This window comes from Pan paniscus, chromosome 19, assembly GCF_029289425.2.
Source record: "Pan paniscus chromosome 19, NHGRI_mPanPan1-v2.0_pri, whole genome shotgun sequence".
NCBI lineage: Eukaryota > Metazoa > Chordata > Mammalia > Primates > Hominidae > Pan > Pan paniscus.
In genome coordinates, this window is record NC_073268.2 from 59984933 (window position 1) to 59991792 (window position 6860).

The 6860-nt window shown below is 40.2% G+C and overlaps 1 long non-coding RNA gene across 2 annotated transcripts in view; it reads left to right on the forward strand.

The window, feature by feature from the left end:
- The window catches only part of LOC117976543 (uncharacterized), a 40805-nt gene extending 34507 nt beyond the window's left edge, over positions 1-6298 (forward strand). For both annotated transcript variants that reach the window (XR_010110550.1, XR_008621689.2), the window contains one exon: positions 5031-6298. This is a non-coding gene — a long non-coding RNA (uncharacterized LOC117976543). The remainder of the gene's footprint in view (positions 1-5030) is intronic.
- Positions 6299-6860: the final 562 nt, after the last annotated feature.

Genomic DNA, 6860 nt, shown 5'->3' on the forward strand with positions numbered 1-6860 from the left:
TACAATGGCTCAATTTAGAAATGGGAGGTTTGTAGCTTTTAGTTAGCAGCCCTTGTTTTCTGATAGTCTCTGATGGCCAGCAAACTAATTAAAGATTAACACGACTTTATTCGAAACCTCTCAGACTGAGAGTTGTAGATTTGCTATGGAATAAACTGAGGATATCTGTACTCTAAACTAGGCTCTGTGGGTACTTTTCACTGGGCACAAACTCACTTAACAAAATAAGAGGACATACAGCCACATATATGTTTATTCAGCCCCTTGCAACCAAGTCCCTTTTCAGCACCTCCGTAACTCTGTTGTGAAAACAGCAAGGTAATTGCCAAGTTCAATCAGCTTCCATGATGTAATAAATGGAAAGACCTGTGAATTGCTCCATTGCTACACATTAAGGCCTGGAATGATGTCATTCTTTAAAAATAAATAAGCATAACCTAATGTCTTTTTATTAATAGTCGACTAATTGCTGCATCAGAAGAAGGAAAGCTTTGTAGAAGGGAGTGAGAAACTGCCCCTGACATCATACCAACAGTACAAGAGGGACTTTATTCTCTGTGTGTACACACATACACACATGGGTAAAATGGCTTCTTAAATAATGAATCCCTAGATAATGCTGCAAGAGACATGAAAGGGGTGTCAGCAATCTGATTGGCTCACAGCTGGAAAAAATTAGCGAACTGAAAAATGACAGAATGATACAATGTACTACACGGTAATAGCCTTGGCTTGGCAGGGAAAGGAGGGAAGGAGCTCTGTTTTGAGCGACCCCTCCTGCTGTCCCTGGGCATCCTCTGTTTCAGACCCCACACCTGCACAGATGCTTACCTGTGTTCTCATTTATTTGTTCAAGTACACTGCAACCACTGCAAAGACCTAGTAAGGTGCAACTTAGTTGAGTGAAAATAGAATCAATAAAATGGCTTTACTATTTGGGGGTCAATTATGTTGAATTGCTTTGCTGTTAATTGGATCACAGCCCATCAGATTTCATGCAGTCTTCAGTTTGAAATGTTCCATGGTCTAGTCACCACCTTGTCTTCTCTCTGAAAGCAACACAAAGGAATATGTTGTCTGATTGTCCTCCTGAATATCAACCTTAAAATACAGGCAAATATACTAACATCCCAGTTAGAACAATGTTTAGTATAACTGTTTGTGAGCTGATAACTTATCCAGGTCCCAAGAGCAACTATTTTACTCAATTCATAGAGACATAGTCTTTTTTCTTCTTCTTCTTAACATAACACCATAAATGTAATGCTTTGTTACAATTATAAATTGTAATGGGAGCAATATATTAAAAATAAAAATCAAACAAGACTGAACCATTCCTCAATAAGGAAAGTAGAGAAGTCAAGGCACTGTAGAAGAACCAGATTATCCAGGTATTAGGAATCCTTAAGTATTTATGGCTTTAGAGACTGAAGTTTTTCTTATCAATGGGTTTGAATGCAGCAATGTTTTTCCCCAGGAGATTGAATCTGTCCCTTTCTCATCTACTCAGGATGTGTTTTTGCAATGATTTTTGTAGCAATGGATAAAAGAAAGGTCCTTTCACAACTTCTGGAACATGTTATCATATTTCCTATGGACAGACATCATAAAATACTGACTCAAATTGAAATGCGTGATTCATTGTTAGTGGGAACACAATCCCACGTGCATTACCATATATTATGTGGATAGCAATATGCCTCTTATTTTCAGCATAGAATTTCTTAGCTATGTAGTCAACATATGTATCAGTTGCACGAGGCATTTCGACCTGAGTCATTATTATAAGGGAAAGAGGTTCAGAAGCTATTATCAAGGGAAAGCAGTCCTGGTATCTGGTATCTGGCTTGTGATCAGTGCTCTAACAACTCTGCATAAGCCATTCAAATATTACTCCTTTGATACTGAGTCACGACTGGAGTTATGAGTGAGTCAGAAGAAATAACTTATCAAGAATATGAAAGCATTCTCTTGGCTTCTCTTGCCTGAAGATTGTAAATGCGAATGATTGCCTACCTCTCCCACCAAGTTGCAGAGCTGAAATGACTTAATTGAGATTCTAGCCACTAACAGTGCTTCAGTACATAGAGTGACCACTCTAGCGTGGTAGCTCATCTGTGTTACTCAAGCAGAGCATTATTCATCATTAGACACATAACAGGAGCTTCAGTGATGACAGAGGAAGAAGGATAACAGTGAAAAGGAGAAGAGGGAGAAAACCTAGTGTGCAGATGCCAATATAAACTACCTTGCAAGGAAGCACAGCCATGTGTTGGGAAGAGCACTGGACTTGAGAATAATAACAATAATGATTAACAACAACAATTATAATAATTGGGAGTCAGGAACGTGAGTTCTGTTGTATTTACCTAAGACTCTGTTTCTCAAAGGTTAGTCCCTTTGTTAAAAATGCAAATGCTCAGGCTCCAAGGCTATCTGGATCAGAGACTCCGGGGCAAGGTCCCAGCGATCTGTGTTTTAATAAGCCCTCCAGGTAATTCTGATGCACTGTAAGGTTTGAGAACCAACCTAAGAAATTTGTTGAAGCTAGGCCAGTTGCAACGTTTACTTTTTGAAAGCAATTCCCCCACACTCACATGATCCTCACTCTGCTCTCCACTCTGCCCTCACTACATTCTCTTTCTTCAGAGATATTGACTAGGAAAGACGTCTGAGAGTAAGAAAGAGTTTGTGCTGTTCAATAGCTGTGGGACTTCAGGCAAGTGTAGCCACTTTTGGGGCCTCAGTTTCCATATCTGCAAAATGAGGGGTTGGCCTAGAAGATCACCAAGATTCCTATAGATTTAATATTATACCGTTCTAAGAGTTGTTAAGTGTTATTCTCAACCTTAAGTGTCCACCATCACTCTCATTATGCATGTTACCAAGGCATCCAGAGGATAAGAGAGGCTGATAATACTCCTCAAGATAACAACACAATAAACAATCAAAGCCTTGCAGATAATAAGACCCTTGGCAAAAAATGCCTGACTATCTAAGACAGGAACAGTGATGTATAGCAAATACATTTAAACTTAGCAGTCTGCATTCTTGGGACATAGACTAAAGATTGCGTGTTAATGTTAGAAAAAGCAACACATTCCCCAGAAGGGTTATTCTGAATGATTAAATGGTAAATCCAGGTGAATAGGCATTCACGCAGATAAAACAATGAGGTTTCATAATGGATTTATTAATAATAACATACAATAATAAATGTGAGACAGAAGCCACTGGTAAACATTTTGGAAACCAGATGGTGCATGCATTAGATAGAAGAGACAGTTTAGGCTCATTTTATTATTTTATTTTATTAAAAAAATTTTAGCTATTTTAAATGGAAAATTTAAAACTGACAAAAAGTAGGTACAATAGAATAATGAACCCCTGAACTTGTTGGAACCAAAGTTTTAGGCGAAGACTATAATGGGGAAATAGGAAAACAGTGAAGATCAGAGAAGTGGGAGACGACAGGTTAGACCCAGGGAAGCAGAAGAATATCAGCAGTGAAATTCTCTCTTCAAAGAGCACATGAAGAAGACGTCTGAGGCTGGGCTCTGGATGGCTCATAGTGAGATGGGCCAACCACTGATAATAGCAATGACATAGGAGAGGAGATGACAGTCTTATAAACACTTTACACTTATTCTCCCAACACCACTGTATGTGATAAGTACTGGTAGTAACCCTGTTTTGGAGGCATGTTAACAGAGTCCCAGAAGGCTAGCAAGTGGCAGAGAGGGGACTTGAACCCCTGCAGGTGGCTTCTAGAGCCTGCATGCTTATCCACTAAACTGCTTCTTTACCTTAGAGATATATCAGACCAATCTCCTTGTTATACAGACCAAGGGGAAGAGAGAGAAAGTGACTTCCTACTGGCAGATAGAGTCTCTCAACGTGTATTGGGCAACCCCCAAATACAAAATACTGATGCCGCTAGGCACAGTGGCTCATGCCTGTAATCACAGCAGTTTGGGAGGCTGAGGCAGGCGGATCACTTGAGGTCAGGAGTTCGAGACCAGCCTGGCCAACATGGTGAAACCCCGTCTCTACAAAAACACAAATATAATTAGCTGGCTGTGGTGATTATGCCACCTAGCTACTTGTAATAATATAAAATAAAATAAAATAAGATAAACAAAATAAAACAAAATAAAAAACTAGTAGTAATCCTAGCTACTTGAGAGGCTGAGGCAGGAGAATTGTTTGATCCTGGGAGGCAGAGGTTGCAGTGAACCGAGATTGCACTACTGCACTCCAGCCTAGGTGACCAAGCTAGATTCCATTTCCAGAAAAATAAAAAATAAAAAAAGTACCGATGCCTCACCCAAAGCAAATGAGTTAAAATCTTACAGGGATAGGGCCGCAGCCTTCTTTGAACCTCCTCGGGTGATTCTAATGTGCAGCCGAGGTAGAGAAACTACTAAGCGTGGAAATAGCTTTAGGTGTCATCTGTTCTGAAATTCCAACTCTGTCACTCTACATGTCCTCACTTGTTATATAAGGAAATATCTTTTTTATTGAGGTGATTATAATACAAACAGTTTTTCAAAGGCCTTTGGCACAACTGCAAGTACTCAACAAATTAGAGTTGTTTTTTCTCCTATTAGTTGCTGACATATTCAAAGTTAAAAGAATGGATTTTATTTTGCTTTGTTTTCCCATAATCTTAGTATATGACATCCAGCTTCAGCAACACATTGCAGTAATAACTCACATATCAAAGGAGCCGCCTGTTGTAATCAAGGCTTGGGATCAATGAAAGTCAACCAGGCTAACAAGTAGAGTATCACTGCCCCCAGATGTCTGACACTTGTGCTCAGTAAAACGCAAATACCTCCATTCTGATCATCCAGAGAAGTTTTAAGTGCTTCCCCCGCCCCCCTCCAGTTTATCTGTGTGAATTGCCTTTCTTGAAGAGGCTAGTTAACCATGGCAAGGCTCAAGATAACTTGTTCTCTGCCTTCAACTATTTGAAGGGCTTTTGATGATCATGAAACTGAAACATTATTTATTCTCTCTGCCTACAGAGGACTCGGCAATGAAGCATGGACCCCTGCTGAAAGGAAAAATTTCAATTGCACATGAAGAAAATATGCTGAAATAGACTACAGAATATTTAGATCTTGGTCACTGAGTGAAAATATGCTGGAATAGACTACAGAATATTTAGACCTAGCACTCTCCTACCGTAAAATACAACACGGTTCTGGTTGGATTGGCCTTCACCTGCTTAACCTATTTTCCTTGGTCTTTTCACACTCTGTGATTTAATATTTATTTCAATTCCCTGATTCAAACCAACCATGTGTCCAGAGTGACTTTGTAAACCCAGTCCGGGCTGAACCGAGGCTGAAACTCCAAGTCCCTCTGGGCCTTTAAGGCTTACAGATCTCAGGAGTGAACATTTTCTTACCAAGTCACTGCTCTCAAAACAAACCCTGGAATGGAAGCTTCATTATCTTGTGGCCATCAGTCCACCTTTCTTCCCCTTCTGCCCTGTTGAGTTTATGTGTGTTTTATCTCCCTCCCGAGAGGGACTATACTTTGTTGGTGTTAAAGTGATCACGCTGGAGAGTTTATATATTCTCTCATCTTCAAAAAAATCTATCTTTGATTCCTAAATGCCTACATTCACAGCACTTTACAGCTGAAAGTGGTTGAGGTTGGGGCATTCACTGGAACATCTTGAGAGAGTGAAACTGAAGCTTCAGAAAGGCGAAGCGACTTACCCAAGACCAAGTGGCTATTCCGTTTTGAGAGTAGTAACTTTTCCCAGTAATGGGGCTACAGGAATGTGCCACCATGCCCTGCTAATTTTTATTTTTATTTTTTTTTGGTAGAGATGAGGCTTCATCATCTTGCCCAGGCTGGTCTCAAACTCTCGGGCTCAAGTGATTCACCCATCTAGGTCTCCCAAAATGAAAAACTTTTTATATAGTGAAAAATTAGTCCGGGCACAATGGCTCACACCTGCAATTCCAGCACTTTGAGAAGCAGAGGTGGGTGCATCAGTTGAGGCCAGGAGTTCAAGACAAGCCTGGCCAACATGGTGAAACCCATATCTACTAAAAATACAAAAATTAGTCAGTCATGGTGGCGCACCCCTGTCATCCCAGCTACTCAGAAGGCTGAGGCAGGAGAATCGCTTGAACCTGGGAGGCAGAGGTTGCAGTGAGCTGAGATTGTGCCACTGCACTCCAGCCTGGGCAACAGAGTGAGACTGTGAAAAGAAAGAAAGAAAGAAAGAAAAAGAAGAAAGAAAGAAAGAAAGAGAGAGAAGGAGAGAGGGAGGAAGGAAGGGAAGTTAAACATATATAATAAAAGTAGATAGCATAGTGTATCAACCCCCATAATCCTGAAACTCAAGAACCATCACTGATGATTGGTCAGATGTGAGAGGTGCCCTCCATATACCTGGAGGAAACGAGCATCTTTCTCTCTGAACACACAGGGACACGGAAAAAATCTGAACAAACAGGCCCTACTAAGTCCCCTCAGTTTATTACCATTGGATCCTACCGTCACGGAGAATCTTATTTCTCCACGACTCTCCGTTCTTCATCAAGCCTAGCTCAGGTTTGTCTGGTCTTTGCTCCCTTATGAAGGCCCCTATGTCACATAAAATGTACATTAAATACATTTGTATGCTTTCTCTTGTTAATCTGTCTTTTGTTCAAGTGGCTTTAGCCACAAACCTAGGAATAGCAGAAAGATGTTTTTCTTCCCCTACATATTGTCTATACCCCAAATTACCTCTCTCCTATATTAATTTTAAGCAAATTCTAGACATTACATTACTTTATGCATAACTACTATAAAAAAAGTTCTTAAAAAAACCCAACCACATAACCACCGTA